General features: G+C 64.4%; 1 protein-coding gene and 1 pseudogene across 1 annotated transcript in view; both read left to right on the top strand.

The window, feature by feature from the left end:
- Positions 1-14,227, top strand: part of LOC143714465 (uncharacterized) — a 318,540-nt gene that overhangs the window by 174,248 nt on the left and 130,065 nt on the right. The gene's annotated exons all lie outside the window — the stretch shown is intronic.
- LOC143714363 (uncharacterized) lies at positions 3,820-12,249 on the top strand (annotated as a pseudogene).

Genomic DNA, 14,227 nt, shown 5'->3' with positions numbered 1-14,227 from the left:
TCCTGTAGAGCACCCGGGCAGTCAGCGTCCACTAGAGCGCCGGGGCAGTCAGCGTTCACTAGAGCGCCGGGGCAGTCAGCGTCCACTAGAGCGCCCGGGTAGTCAGCGTCCACTAGAGCGCCTGGGCAGTAAGTGTCCACAAGAGCACCCGGGCAGTAAGCGTTCACTAGAGCGCCCGGTAAGTCAGCGTCCACTAGAGCACCCGGGCAGTCTGCGTCCTCTAGATCGCCCGGGCAGTCACTAGAGCGCCCAGGCAGTCACCGTCCACTAGAGTAACCGGGGAAGTCAGCGTCCACTAGAGTGCCTGGGCAGTCAGCGTCCTTTTGAGCGCCCGAGAAGTCAGCGTCCACTAGAGTGCCCGGGCAGTCAGCGTCCACTAGAGCGCCCGGGCAGTCACTAGAGCGCCCAGGCAGTCAGCGTCCACTAGAGTGCCCGGGCAGTCAGCGTCCACTAGAGCGCCCGGGCAGTCAGCGTCCTCTAGGGCGCCCGGGCAGTGAGCGTCCACTAGAGCGCCCGGGCAATCAGCGTCCTCTTGAGCGCCCGGGCAGTCAGCGTCCTCTAGAGCGCCTGGGCAGTCAGCGTCCACTAGAGCGTCCGAGCAGTCAGCGTCATCTTGAGCTCCGGGGCATTCAGTGTCCTGTAGATCGCCCGGGCAGTCAGCGTCCTGTAGAGCACCTGGGCAGTCAGCGTCCACTAGAGCACCCGGGCAGTCAGTGTCCACTAGAGCGCCCGGGCAGTAAGCGTCATCTTGAGCACCCGGGCAGTCAGCGTCCTGTAGAGCACCCGGGCAGTCAGCATCCACTAGAGCGCCGGGGCAGTCAGCGTCCTCTAGAGCGCCCGGGCAGTCAGCGTCCACTAGAGTGCCCGGACAGTCAGCGTCCACTAGAGTGCCCGGGCAGTCAGTGTCCTTTAGAGTGCCCGAGTAGTCAACGGCAGTCAGAGCGCCATGCAGTCAGCGTTCACTAGAGCGCCCGGGTAGTCAGCGTCCACTAGAGCACCCGGGCAGTCAGCGTCCTGTAGAGCGCCTGGGCAGTCAGCGTCCACTTGAGCGCCCGGGCAGTCTAGTCAGCGGCAGTCAGAGCGCCCGGGCAGTCAGCGTTCACTAGAGCGCCCGGGCAGTCAGCGTTCACTAGAGCGCCCGGGCAGTCAGCGTCCTGTAGAGCGCCCGGGAAGTCAGCGTCCTTTAGAGCGCCCGGGCAGTTAGCGTCCTCTAGAGCGCCTGGGCAGTCAGTGTCCACTTGAGCGCCCGGGCAGTCAGCGTCCACTAGAGCGCCGGGGCAGTTAGCGTCCACTAGAGCGCCCGGGTAGTCAGCGTGCACTAGAGCGCCTGGGCAGTAAGTGTCCACAAGAGCACCCGGGCAGTAAGCGTTCACTAGAGCCCCCGGGCAGTCAGCGTCCACTAGAGTGCCCGGACAGTCAGCGTCCACTAGAGTGCCCGGGCAGTCAGTGTCCTTTAGAGTGCCCGAGTAGTCAGCGGCAGTCAGAGCGCCATGCAGTCAGCGTTCACTAGAGCGCCCGGGTAGTCAGCGTCCACTAGAGCACCCGGGCAGTCAGCGTCCTGTAGAGCGCCTGGGCAGTCAGCGTCCACTTTAGCGCCCGGGCAGTCTAGTCAGCGGCAGTCAGAGCGCCCGGGCAGTCAGCGTTCACTAGAGCGCCCGGGCAGTCAGCGTTCACTAGAGTGCCCGGGCAGTCAGCGTCCTGTAGAGCGCCCGGGAAGTCAGCGTCCTTTAGAGCGCCCGGGCAGTTAGCGTCCTCTAGAGCGCCTGGGCAGTCAGTGTCCACTTGAGCGCCCGGGCAGTCAGCGTCCACTAGAGCGCCGGGGCAGTTAGCGTCCACTAGAGCGCCCGGGTAGTAAGCGTCCACTAGAGCGCCTGGGCAGTAAGTGTCCACAAGAGCACCCGGGCAGTAAGCGTTCACTAGAGCGCCCGGTAAGTCAGCGTCCACTAGAGCACCCGGGCAGTCTGCGTCCTCTAGATCGCCCGGGCAGTCACTAGAGCGCCCAGGCAGTCACCGTCCACTAGAGTAACCGGGGCAGTCACCGTCCACTAGAGTGCCTGGGCAGTCAGCGTCCTTTTGAGCGCCCGAGAAGTCAGCGTCCACTAGAGTGCCCGGGCAGTCAGCGTCCACTAGAGCGCCCGGGCAGTCACTAGAGCGCCCAGGCAGTCAGCGTCCACTAGAATGCCCGGGCAGTCAGCATCCACTAGAGCGCCCGGGCAGTCAGCGTCCTCTAGGGCGCCCGGGCAGTGAGCGTCCACTAGAGCGCCCGGGCAATCAGCGTCCTCTTGAGCACCCGGGCAGTCAGCGTCCTCTAGAGCGCCCGAGCAGTCAGCGTCATCTTGAGTGTCCTGTAGATCGCCCGGGCAGTCAGCGTCCTGTAGAGCACCTGGGCAGTCAGCGTCCACTAGAGCACCCGGGCAGTCAGTGTCCACTAGAGCGCCCGGGCAGTAAGCGTCATCTTGAGCAACCGGGCAGTCAGCGTCCTGTAGAGCACCCGGGCAGTCAGCGTCCACTAGAGCGCCGGGGCAGTCAGCGTCCTCTAGAGCGCCCGGGCAGTCAGCGTCCACTAGAGTGCCCGGACAGTCAGCGTCCACTAGAGTGCCCGGGCAGTCAGTGTCCTTTAGAGTGCCCGAGCAGTCAGCGGCAGTCAGAGCGCCCGGGCAGTCAGTGTCCTTTAGAGTGCCCGAGCAGTCAGCGGCAGTCAGAGTGCCTGGGCAGTCAGCGTCCTTTTGAGCGCCCGAGAAGTCAGCGTCCACTAGAGTGCCTGGGCAGTCAGCGTCCACTAGAGCGCCCGGGCAGTCACTAGAGCGCCCAGGCAGTCAGCGTCCACTAGAATGCCCGGGCAGTCAGCATCCACTAGAGCGCCCGGGCAGTCAGCGTCCTCTAGGGCGCCCGGGCAGTGAGCGTCCACTAGAGCGCCCGGGCAATCAGCGTCCTCTTGAGCACCCGGGCAGTCAGCGTCCTCTAGAGCGCCCGAGCAGTCAGCGTCATCTTGAGTGTCCTGTAGATCGCCCGGGCAGTCAGCGTCCTGTAGAGCACCTGGGCAGTCAGCGTCCACTAGAGCACCCGGGCAGTCAGTGTCCACTAGAGCGCCCGGGCAGTAAGCGTCATCTTGAGCACCCGGGCAGTCAGCGTCCTGTAGAGCACCCGGGCAGTCAGCGTCCACTAGAGCGCCGGGGCAGTCAGCGTCCTCTACAGCGCCCGGGCAGTCAGCGTCCACTAGAGTGCCCGGACAGTCAGCGTCCACTAGAGTGCCCGGGCAGTCAGTGTCCTTTAGAGTGCCCGAGCAGTCAGCGGCAGTCAGAGCGCCCGGGCAGTCAGTGTCCTTTAGAGTGCCCGAGCAGTCAGCGGCAGTCAGAGCGCCCGGGCAGTCAGCGTTCACTAGAGCGCCCGGGTAGTCAGCGTCCACTAGAGCACCCGGGCAGTCAGCGTCCTGTAGAGCGCCTGGGCAGTCAGCGTCCACTTGAGCGCCCGGGCAGTCTAGTCAGCGGCAGTCAGAGCGCCCGGGCAGTCAGCGTTCACTAGAGCGCCCGGGCAGTCAGCGTCCTGTAGAGCGCCCGGGCAGTCAACGTCATCTTAGGCGCCCGGGCAGTCAGCGTCCACTAAAGCGACCAGGCAGTCAGCGCCATCTTGAGCGCCCGGGCAGTCAGCGTTCACTAGAGTAACCGGGCAGTCAGCATCCTTTAGAGCGCCCGGGCAGTCCGCGTCCACTAGAGCGCCCGGGCAGTGAGCGTCCTCTAGATCGCCCGGGCAGTCAGCGTCCTCTGGAGCGCCCGAGCAGTCAGCGTCCACTAGAGCGCCCGGGCAGTCAGCGTCCTCTAGATGGCCCGGGCAGTCAGCGTTCACTAGAGCACTAGAGCGTCCTTTGGAGCGCCCGAGCAGTTAGCGTCATCTAGAGCGCCCGGGCAGTCAGCGTCCACTTGAGCGCATGTGCAGCGGAAAATCAGTGTCCTCTTGAGCGCCCGGGAAGTCAGCGTCCTTTAGAGCGCCCCGGCAGTTAGCGTCCTCTAAAGTGCCTGGGCAGTCAGCGTCCACTTGAGCTCCCGGGCAGTCTAGTCAGCGGCAGTCAGAGCGCCCGGGCAGTAAGCGTCCACTAGAGCACCCGGGCAGTCAGCGTCCTCTAGAGCGCCCGGGCAGTCAGTGTCATCTTGAGCACCCGAGCAGTCAGCGTCCACTAGAGCACCCGGGCAATCAGCGTCCTCTTGAGCGCCTGGGCAATCAGCGTCCTTTAGAGCGCCCGGGCAGTTAGCGTCCTGTAGAGCGCCTGGGCAGTCAGCGTCCACTTGAGCGCCCGGGCAGTCTAGTTAGCGGCAGTCAGAGCGCCCGGGCAGTCAGCGTTCACTAGAGCGCCCGGGCAGTCAGCGCCCTGTAGAGCACCCGGGCAGTCAGTGTCCACTAGAGCGCCCGGGCAGTAAGCGTCATCTTGAGCACCCGGGCAGTCAGCGTCCTGTAGAGCACCCGGGCAGTCAGCGTCCACTAGAGCGCCGGGGCAGTCAGCGTCCTCTAGAGCGCCGGGGCAGTCAGCGTCCTCTAGAGCGCCCGGGCAGTCAGCGTCCACTAGAGTGCCCGGACAGTCAGCGTCCACTAGAGTGCCCGGGCAGTCAGTGTCCTTTAGAGTGCCCGAGCAGTCAGCGGCAGTCAGAGCGCCCGGGCAGTCAGTGTCCTTTAGAGTGCCCGAGCAGTCAGCGGCAGTCAGAGTGCCTGGGCAGTCAGCGTCCTTTTGAGCGCCCGAGAAGTCAGCGTCCACTAGAGTGCCCGGGCAGTCAGCGTCCACTAGAGCGCCCGGGCAGTCACTAGAGCGCCCAGGCAGTCAGCGTCCACTAGAATGCCCGGGTAGTCAGCATCCACTAGAGCGCCCGGGCAGTCAGCGTCCTCTAGGGCGCCCGGGCAGTGAGCGTCCACTAGAGCGCCCGGGCAATCAGCGTCCTCTTGAGCACCCGGGCAGTCAGCGTCCTCTAGAGCGCCCGAGCAGTCAGCGTCATCTTGAGTGTCCTGTAGATCGCCCGGGCAGTCAGCGTCCTGTAGAGCACCTGGGCAGTCAGCGTCCACTAGAGCACCCGGGCAGTCAGTGTCCACTAGAGCGCCCGGGCAGTAAGCGTCATCTTGAGCACCCGGGCAGTCAGCGTCCTGTAGAGCACCCGGGCAGTCAGCGTCCACTAGAGCGCCGGGGCAGTCAGCGTCCTCTAGAGCGCCCGGGCAGTCAGCGTCCACTAGAGTGCCCGGACAGTCAGCGTCCACTAGAGTGCCCGGGCAGTCAGTGTCCTTTAGAGTGCCCGAGCAGTCAGCGGCAGTCAGAGCGCCCGGGCAGTCAGTGTCCTTTAGAGTGCCCGAGCAGTCAGCGGCAGTCAGAGCGCCCGGGCAGTCAGCGTTCACTAGAGCGCCCGGGTAGTCAGCGTCCACTAGAGCACCCGGGCAGTCAGCGTCCTGTAGAGCGCCTGGGCAGTCAGCGTCCACTTGAGCGCCCGGGCAGTCTAGTCAGCGGCAGTCAGAGCGCCCGGGCAGTCAGCGTTCACTAGAGCGCCCGGGCAGTCAGCGTCCTGTAGAGCGCCCGGGCAGTCAACGTCATCTTAGGCGCCCGGGCAGTCAGCGTCCACTAAAGCGACCAGGCAGTCAGCGCCATCTTGAGCGCCCGGGCAGTCAGCGTTCACTAGAGTAACCGGGCAGTCAGCATCCTTTAGAGCGCCCGGGCAGTCCGCGTCCACTAGAGCGCCCGGGCAGTGAGCGTCCTCTAGATCGCCCGGGCAGTCAGCGTCCTCTGGAGCGCCCGAGCAGTCAGCGTCCACTAGAGCGCCCGGGCAGTCAGCGTCCTCTAGATGGCCCGGGCAGTCAGCGTTCACTAGAGCACTAGAGCGTCCTTTGGAGCGCCCGAGCAGTTAGCGTCATCTAGAGCGCCCGGGCAGTCAGCGTCCACTTGAGCGCATGTGCAGCGGAAAATCAGTGTCCTCTTGAGCGCCCGGGAAGTCAGCGTCCTTTAGAGCGCCCCGGCAGTTAGCGTCCTCTAAAGTGCCTGGGCAGTCAGCGTCCACTTGAGCTCCCGGGCAGTCTAGTCAGCGGCAGTCAGAGCGCCCGGGCAGTAAGCGTCCACTAGAGCACCCGGGCAGTCAGCGTCCTCTAGAGCGCCCGGGCAGTCAGTGTCATCTTGAGCACCCGAGCAGTCAGCGTCCACTAGAGCACCCGGGCAATCAGCGTCCTCTTGAGCGCCTGGGCAATCAGCTTCCTTTAGAGCGCCCGGGCAGTTAGCGTCCTGTAGAGCGCCTGGGCAGTCAGCGTCCACTTGAGCGCCCGGGCAGTCTAGTTAGCGGCAGTCAGAGCGCCCGGGCAGTCAGCGTTCACTAGAGCGCCCGGGCAGTCAGCGCCCTGTAGAGCACCCGGGCAGTCAGTGTCCACTAGAGCGCCCGGGCAGTAAGCGTCATCTTGAGCACCCGGGCAGTCAGCGTCCTGTAGAGCACCCGGGCAGTCAGCGTCCACTAGAGCGCCGGGGCAGTCAGCGTCCTCTAGAGCGCCCGGGCAGTCAGCGTCCACTAGAGCGCCCGGACAGTCAGCGTCCACTAGAGTGCCCGGGCAGTCAGTGTCCTTTAGAGTGCCCGAGCAGTCAGCGGCAGTCAGAGCGCCCGGGCAGTCAGTGTCCTTTAGAGTGCCCGAGCAGTCAGCGGCAGTCAGAGCGCCCGGGCAGTCAGCGTTCACTAGAGCGCCCGGGTAGTCAGCGTCCACTAGAGCACCCGGGCAGTCAGCGTCCTGTAGAGCGCTTGGGCAGTCAGCGTCCACTTGAGCGCCCGGGCAGTCTAGTCAGCGGCAGTCAGAGCGCCTGGGCAGTCAGCGTTCACTAGAGCGCCCGGGCAGTCAGCGTCCTGTAGAGCGCCCGGGCAGTCAACGTCATCTTGAGCGCCCGGGCAGTCAGCGTCCACTAAAGCGACCAGGCAGTCAGCGCCATCTTGAGCGCCCGGGCAGTCAGCGTTCACTAGAGTAACCGGGCAGTCAGCATCCTTTAGAGCGCCCGGGCAGTCCGCGTCCACTAGAGCGCCCGGGCAGTGAGCGTCCTCTAGATCGCCCTGGCAGTCAGCGTCCTCTGGAGCGCCCGAGCAGTCAGCGTCCACTAGAGCGCCCGGGCAGTCAGCGTCCTCTAGATGGCCCGGGCAGTCAGCGTTCACTAGAGCACTAGATTGTCCTTTGGAGCGCCCGAGCAGTTAGCGTCATCTAGAGCGCCCGGGCAGTCAGCGTCCACTTGAGCGCATGTGCAGCGGAAAATCAGTGTCCTCTTGAGCGCCCGGGAAGTCAGCGTCCTTTAGAGCGCCCCGGCAGTTAGCGTCCTCTAAAGTGCCTGGGCAGTCAGCGTCCACTTGAGCTCCCGGGCAGTGTAGTCAGCGGCAGTCAGAGCGCCCGGGCAGTAAGCGTCCACTAGAGCACCCGGGCAGTCAGCGTCCTCTAGAGCGCCCGGGCAGTCAGTGTCATCTTGAGCACCCGAGCAGTCAGCGTCCACTAGAGCACCCGGGCAATCAGCGTCCTCTTGAGCGCCTGGGCAATCAGCGTCCTTTAGAGCGCCCGGGCAGTTAGCGTCCTGTAGAGCGCCTGGGCAGTCAGCGTCCACTTGAGTGCCCGGGCAGTCTAGTTAGCGGCAGTCAGAGCGCCCGGGCAGTCAGCGTTCACTAGAGCGCCCGGGCAGTCAGCGTCCTGTAGAGCGCCCGGGCATTAAGCGTCATCTTGAGCGCCCGGGCAGTCAGCGTCCTGTAGAGCACCCTGGCAGTCAGCGTCCTCTAGAGCGCCGGGGCAGTCAGCGTCCTCTAGAGCGCCCGGGCAGTCAGCGTCCACTAGAGTGCCCGGACAGTCAGCGTCCACTAGAGTGCCCGGGCAGTCAGCGTCATCTAGAGCGCCCGGGCAGTCAGCGTCCACTTGAGCGCCCGGGCAGTCAGTTTCCTTTAGAGTGCCCGAGCAGTCAGCGTCCACCAGATCGCCCGGGCAGTCAGCGTCCATTAGAGCCGGGCAGTCAGCGTCCACTAGAGTGCTGGGGCAGTCAGCGTCATCTAGAGCGCCCGGGCAGTCAGCGTCCACTAGAGTGCCCGTGCAGTGAGGGTCATCTTGAGCGCCCGGGTAGTCAGCGTCCACTAGAGCGCCTTGGCAGTCAGCGTCCTCTAGAGCGCCCGGGCAATCAGCGTCCACTAGAGCGCCCGGGCAGTTAGCGTCCTGTAGAGCGCCCGGTCAGTCAGCGTTCACTAGAGTGCCCGGGCAGTCAGCATCCACTAGAGCGCCGGGGCAGTCAGCGTCATCTAGAGCGCCCGGGCAGTCAGCGTCCACTAGAGTGCCCGGGCAGTCAGCGTCATCTTGAGCGCCCGGGCAGTCAGCGTCCACAAGAGTGCCCGGGCAGTAAGCGTCCACTAGAGCTCACGGGCAGTCAGCGTCATCTTGAGCGCCCGGGCAGTCAGCGTTCACTAGAGCGCCCGAGCAGTCAGCGTTCACTAGATCGCCCTGGCAGTCGGCGTCCAATAGAACGCCTGGACAGTCAGCGTTGACTAGAGTGCCCAGGCAGTAAGCGTCCACTAGAGCGCCCAGGCAGTCAGCGTCCACTAGAGCGCCCTGGCGGTATGCGTCCTCTAGATCGCCCGGGCAGTCACTAGAGCGCCCAGGCAGTCAGCGTCCACTAGAGTAACCGGGCAGTGAGCGTCCTTTAGAGCGCCCGGGCAGTCCGCGTCCACTAGATCGCCCGGGCAGTCAGCGTCCACTAGAGCGCCCGGGCAGTCAGCGTCCTCTAGATGGCCCGGGCAGTCAGCGTTCACTAGAGCGCCCGGGAAGTCAGCGTCATCTTGAGCGCCTAGGCAGTCAGCGTTCTCTAGAGCACCGGGGCAGTCAGCATCCACTAGAGCGCCCGGGCAGTCAGCGTCCTCTAGAGCACCCAGGCAGTCAGCGTCCACTGAAGCGCCCGGGCAGTCAGCGTCCTTTTGAGCGCCCGAGCAGTCAGCGTCCACTAGAGTGCCCGGGCAGTTAGCGTCCACTAGAGCGCCCGGGCAGTCAGCGTCCTCTAGGGCGCCCGGGCAGTGAGCGTCCACTAGAGCGCCCGGGCAATCAGCGTCCGCTTGAGCACCCGGGCAGTCAGCGTCCTCTAGAGCGCCTGGGCAGTCAGCGTCCACTAGAGCGCCCGGGCAGTCAGCGTTCACTAGATCGACCTGGCAGTCGGCGTCCAATAGAACGCCCGGACAGTCAGCGTTCACTAGAGTCCTCGGGCAGTAAGCGTCCACTAGAGCGCCCAGGCAGTCAGCGTCCACTAGAGCGCCCTGGCAGTCTGCGTCCTCTAGATCGCCCGGGCAGTCACTAGAGCGCCCAGGCAGTCACCGTCCACTAGAGTAACCGGGCAGTGAGCGTCCTTTAGAGCGCCCGGGCAGTCCGCGTCCACTAAAGCGCCCGGGCAGTGAGCGTCCTCTAGATCGCCCGGGCAGTCAGCGTCCACTAGAGCGCCCGGGCAGTCAGCGTCCTCTAGATGGCCCGGGCAGTCAGCGTTCACTAGAGCGCCCGGGAAGTCAGCGTCATCTTGAGCGCCTAGGCAGTCAGCGTTCTCTAGAGCACCGGGGCAGTCAGCATCCACTAGAGCGCCCGGGCAGTCAGCGTCCTCTAGAGCACCCAGGCAGTCAGTGTCCACTAAAGCGCCCGGGCAGTCAGCGTCCTTTTGAGCGCCCGAGCAGTCAGCGTCCACTAGAGTGCCTGGGCAATCAGCGTCCGCTTGAGCGCCCAGGCATTCAGCGTCCTCTAGAGCGCCTGGGCAGTCAGCGTCCACTAGAGCGCCCTGGCAGTCAGCGTCCACTAGGGCGCCTGGGCAGTAAGCGTCATCTTGAGCACCCAGGCAGTCAGCGTCCTGTAGAGCGCCCGGGCAGTCAGCGTCCTCTAGAGCGCCCGGTAAGTCAGCCTCCTGTAGAGCGCCCGGGTAGTCAGCGTCATCTTGAGCGCCCGAGCAGTCAGCGTCCACTAGAGCACCCGGGCAATCAGCGTCCTCTTGAGCGCCCGGGCAATCAGCGTCCTTTAGAGCGCCCGGGCAGTAAGCGTCATCTTGAGCACCCAGGCAGTCAGCGTCCTGTAGAGCGCCCGGGCAGTCAGCGTCCTCTAGAGCGCCCGGTAAGTCAGCCTCCTGTAGAGCGCCCGGGTAGTCAGCGTCATCTTGAGCGCCCGAGCAGTCAGCGTCCACTAGAGCGCCCGGGCAATCAGCGTCCTTTAGAGCGCCCGGGCAGTTAGCGTCCTCTAGAGCTCCTGGGCAGTCAGCGTCCATTGAGCGCCCGGGCAGTCTAGTCAGCTGCAGTCAGAGCGCCCGGCCAGTCAGCGTTCACTAGAGTGCCCGGGCAGTAAGCATCCACAAGAGCACCCGGGCAGTCAGCGTTCACTAGAGCGCCCGGTAAGTCAGCGTCCACTAGAGCGGCCGGGCAATCAGCGTCCTCTAGATCGCCCTGGCAGTCACTAGAGCGCCCAGGCAGTCACCGTCCACAAGAGCACCCGGGCAGTCAGCGTTCACTAGAGCGCCCGGTAAGTCAGCGTCCACTAGAGCGCCCAGGCAGTCACCGTCCACTAGAGCAACCGGGGCAGTCAGCGTTCACTAGAGCGCCCGGTAAGTCAGCGTCCACTAGAGCGGCCGGGCAATCAGCGTCCTCTAGATCGCCCTGGCAGTCACTAGAGCGGCCAGGCAGTCACCGTCCACAAGAGCACCCGGGCAGTCAGCGTTCACTAGAGCGCCCGGTAAGTCAGCGTCCACTAGAGCGCCCAGGCAGTCACCATCCACTAGAGTAACCGGGGCAGTCAGCGTCCATTGAGCGCCCGGGCAGTCTAGTCAGCGGCAGTCCGAGTGCCCGGGCAGTAAGCGTCCACAAGCACCCGGGCAGTAAGCGTTCACTAGAGCGCCCGGTAAGTCAGCGTCCACTAGAGCGCCCAGGCAGTCACTAGAGCGCCCAGGCAGTCACCGTCCACTAGAGTAACCGGGGCAGTCAGCGTCCACTAGAGCGCCCGGGCAGTCAGCGTCCTCTAGAGCACCCGGGCAGTAAGCGTTCACTAGAGCGCCCGGTAAGTCAGCGTCGACTAGAGCGCCCGGGCAGTCAGCGTCCTCTAGATCGCCCGGGCAGTCACTAGAGCGCCCAGGCAGTCACCGTCCACTAGAGTAACCGGGGCAGTCAGCGTCCATTGAGCGCCCGGTCAGTCTAGTCAGCGGCAGTCAGAGCGCCCGGGCAGTCAGCGTTCACTAGAGTGCCCGGGCAGTAAGCGTCCACAAGAGCACCCGGGCAGTAAGCGTTCACTAGAGCGCCCGGTAAGTCAGCATCCACTAGAGCGCCCGGGCAGTCTGCGTCCTCTAGATCGCCCGGGCAGTCACTAGAGCGCCCAGGCAGTCACCGTCCACTAGAGTAACCGGGGCAGTCAGCGTCCACTAGAGCGCCTGGGCAGTCAGCGTCCTCTAGAGCGCCCGGGCATTCAGCATCCTTTTGAGTGCCCGAGCAGTCAGCGTCCACTAGAGTGCCCGGGCAGTCAGCGTCCACTAGAGCGCCCGGGCAGTCAGCGTCCTCTAGGGCGCCCGGTCAGTGAGCATCCACTAGAGCGCCCGGGCAATCAGCGTCCTCTTGAGCGCCCAGGCAGTCAGCGTCCTCTAGAGCACCTGGTCAGTCAGTGTCCACTAGAGCGCCCGGGCAGTCAGCGTCATCTTGAGCTCCGGGGCAGTCAGTGTCCTGTAGATCGCCCGGGCAGTCAGCGTCCTGTAGAGCACCTGGGCAGTCAGCGTCCTGTAGAGCACCCGGGCAGTCAGCGTCCACTAGAGCGCCGGGGCAGTCAGCGTCCTCTAGAGCGCCTAGGCAGTCAGCGTCCACTAGAGTGCCCGGACAGTCAGCGTCCACTACAGTGCCTGGGCAGTCAGCGTCATCTAGAGCGCCCGGGCAGTCAGCGTCCACTTGAGCGCCCGGGCAGTCAGTGTCCTTTAGAGTGCCCGAGCAGTCAGCGTCCACCAGATCGCCCGGGCAGTCAGCGTCCATTAGAGCCGGGCAGTCAGCGTCCACTAGAGCGCCGGGGCAGTCAGCGTCCTCTAGAGCGCCCGCGCATTCAGCGTCCTTTTGAGCGTCTGAGCAGTCAGCGTCCACTAGAGTGCCCGGGCAGTCAGCGTCCACTAGAGCGCCGGGGCAGTCAGCGTCCTCTAGAGCGCCTGGGCAGTCAGCGTCCACTAGAGTGCCCGGACAGTCAGCGTCCACTAGAGTGCCCGGGCAGTCAGCGTCATCTAGAGCGCCCGGGCAGTCAGCGTCCACTTGAGCGCCCGGGCAGTCAGTGTCCTTTAGAGTGCCCGAGCAGTCAGCTTCCACCAGATCGCCCGGGCAGTCAGCGTCCATTAGAGCCGGGCAGTCAGCGTCCACTAGAGCGCCGGGGCAGTCAGCGTCCACTAGAGCGCCGGGACAGTCAGCGTCATCTAGAGCGCCCGGGCAGTCAGCGTCCACTAGAGTGCCCGGGCAGTCAGCGTCATCTTGAGCGCCCGGGCAGTCAGCGTCCACAAGAGTGCCCGGGCAGTCAGCGTCCTCTAGAGCGCCCGGGCAGTCAGCGTCCTTTTGAGCGCCCGAGCAGTCAGCGTCCACTAGAGTGCCCGGGCAGTCAGCGTCCACTAGAGTGCCCTGGCAGTCAGCGTCCTCTAGGGCGCCCGGTCAGTGAGCGTCCACTAGAGCGCCCGGGCAATCAGCGTCCTCTTGAGCGCCCAGGCAGTCAGCGTCCTCTAGAGCGCCTGGGCAGTCAGCGTCCACTAGAGCGCCCGGGCAGTCAGCGTCATCTTGAGCTCCGGGGCAGTCAGTGTCCTGTAGATCGCCCGGGCAGTCAGCGTCCTGTAGAGCACCTGGGCAGTCAGCGTCCTGTAGAGCACCCGGGCAGTCAGCGTCCACTAGAGCGCCGGGGCAGTCAGCGTCCTCTAGAGCGCCTGGGCAGTCAGCGTCCACTAGAGTGCCCGGACAGTCAGCGTCCACTAGAGTGCCCGGGCAGTCAGCGTCATCTAGAGCGCCCGGGCAGTCAGCGTCCACTTGAGCGCCCGGGCAGTCAGTGTCCTTTAGAGTGCCCGAGCAATCAGCGTCCACCAGATCGCCTGGGCAGTCAGCGTCCATTAGAGCCGGGCAGTCAGCGTCCACTAGAGCGCCGGGGCAGTCAGCGTCATCTAGAGCGCCCGGGCAGTCAGTGTCCACTAGAGTGCCCGGGCAGTCAGTTTCATCTTGAGCGCCCGGGCAGTCAGCGTCCACAAGAGTGCCCGGGCAGTAAGCGTCCACTAGAGCACACGGGCAGTCAGCGTCCTCTAGAGCGCCCGGGCAGTCAGCATCCACTAGAGCGCCGGGGCAGTCAGCGTCATCTAGAGCGCCCGGGCAGTCAGCGTCCACTAGAGTGGCCGGGCAGTCAGCGTCATCTTGAGCGCCCGGGCAGTCAGCGTCCACAAGAGTGCCCGGGCAGTAAGCGTCCACTAGAGCACACGGGCAGTCAGCGTCATCTAGAGCGCCCGGGCAGTCAGGGTCCACTAGAGTGGCCGGGCAGTCAGCGTCATCTTGAGCTCCCGGGCAGACAGCGTCCACAAGACTGCCCAGGCAGGAGGCGTCCACTAGAGCACACGGGCAGTCAGCGTCCTCTAGAGCACACGGGCAGGCAGCGTCCACTAGAGCGCCCGAGCAGTCAGCGTTCACTAGAACGCCCTGGCAGTCAGCGTCCAATAGAACGCCCGGGCAGTCAGCGTCCTGTACATTTTTGATACTTCAGCAAGCTCTGTGTGTGTCTGAAATCTAGCGATTGTGTTTGTCTGTTTAGACAGGAGTTTCTCACTATATATATATATATATATATATATATATATATATATATATATATAAACCAATATGAGTGTCAAAGTGACGAGCAAGCAATATAGAAAGTGTGTTTCCCCCTGTACACGATACATCACGGGTGGGGATACACATCAGCTGTGTGTTGCTTGTTTGGGATTGCAGCATGCCCAGTCGGCTCTCGAGGGGGTCGATTGTGAGCATTGCGAGCGTTTTCCCCTGAGAACTCTGCGCTCGCGGCGATCGCTCTTCGAGGAGAGTGGTTTGCTGTGAGCTCCCCGAGGCTCGGGTCCCGCTTCTGTTGAGGCAGAGCGGCGGCGCTTGTCTTGGGGCTTGCAGATGGATCTCACTGGCTACGTTGAGACGGGCTCCGCCCTATCTCAGCTATCTCCAGCAAGATCTAGTGCCTCTCACCCGGCTCTGGAAGCACGCGCTGCGGCGGTTACTTC

This window comes from Siphateles boraxobius, unplaced genomic scaffold (assembly GCF_051911475.1).
Source record: "Siphateles boraxobius isolate OS27281-9 unplaced genomic scaffold, OSU_SipBor_1 54, whole genome shotgun sequence".
NCBI classification, from domain to species: Eukaryota; Metazoa; Chordata; class Actinopteri; order Cypriniformes; family Leuciscidae; genus Siphateles; species Siphateles boraxobius.
This window is presented reverse-complemented; position numbering and strand designations above follow the sequence as displayed.